This window comes from Lissotriton helveticus, chromosome 1_2, assembly GCF_964261635.1.
Source record: "Lissotriton helveticus chromosome 1_2, aLisHel1.1, whole genome shotgun sequence".
Lineage (NCBI taxonomy): Eukaryota > Metazoa > Chordata > Amphibia > Caudata > Salamandridae > Lissotriton > Lissotriton helveticus.
The window spans coordinates 345,912,947-345,913,902 of NC_136058.1; the positions used below are offsets into that span (position 1 = coordinate 345,912,947).

General features: G+C 48.6%; 1 non-coding gene across 1 annotated transcript; it reads right to left on the reverse strand.

The window, feature by feature from the left end:
* Nucleotides 1-520: 520 nt before the first annotated feature.
* TRNAL-AAG (transfer RNA leucine (anticodon AAG)) lies at nucleotides 521-602 on the reverse strand. Its single transcript has one exon. It is a non-coding gene; the product is annotated as a tRNA-Leu (tRNA).
* Nucleotides 603-956: the final 354 nt, after the last annotated feature.

The window sequence follows — 956 nt, forward strand, 5'->3', positions numbered from 1 at the left end:
GGGTTGAAAGGAGACTCAGACCCAGATCTCGAAGGCAGCAGATGATGCAGAAGATGCGACAAAACCATCCAACCAACATGTGGTTAAAAATGTAGTGAGACCTTTAAAGAGAATTGTCTTTTGTTATAATTGCTAGTATAAACTCGTTGATCGGTGTCCTGTTTTCTAACTGGCTGTATAAAGCCTGCAAGCTTCTTCTTGCTGGCTGATCGGCAGCTTTTCATAAATATGTGAAATATATGTAGAATACTAGCTGCTCCACAAAGTATATGAATATAATTCGGATATAGTCACGGACAGCAAAAACCCTGTGTGGAGCCCTGGAATGAGCAGTGGCGGGACCGCTTCTACTTTGTGTTTGTGAGGAGGACTCGATCCGTCACTGAAAGAAAAGCACATCTACGTAGCGAGCCGGCCTCAGGGTTGTAGGCTCATGCTGTATCAAATGCTTGATTTTCAATAAAGGTCTTGCGCAAAAAACAAAAAACAAAAAAAAAGAAAAAAAAAATAAAAGCACATCTGGCAGCGGTGGGATTCGAACCCACGCCTCCAGGGAGACTGGGGCCTTAATCCAGCGCCTTAGACCGCTCGGCCACGCTACCGTCCTGCTCACCGCTGCACAGCTGTGTATCTGATGTACATAGAGTGACAGGCAGGGAGCCACACTTGTATTCATTGATAACACCCCTCTCTGGAGAGCTGCAGCGGTGTAGAGAACAAGAAAGATAAGGGGGGGGGGGGGGGTCACTGGACGCCCTGTTCTGGGGATGTTTAAAATCCCTCAGGTTCTGAGGCGGAAAGAGTGACAGCCGCGCAGAGAAGTCAAAGCATCAAACATTCCTTGCAGTGCCCGGGGTGAGGGAGAGTCCGCAGGGGGGAATGAGGTGAGGAAGCAGGCGGGACACAAGGAAGGGAGGGCGGGAAAAGGAGAAAGAAGAATGAAAGGGGAGAGAGAC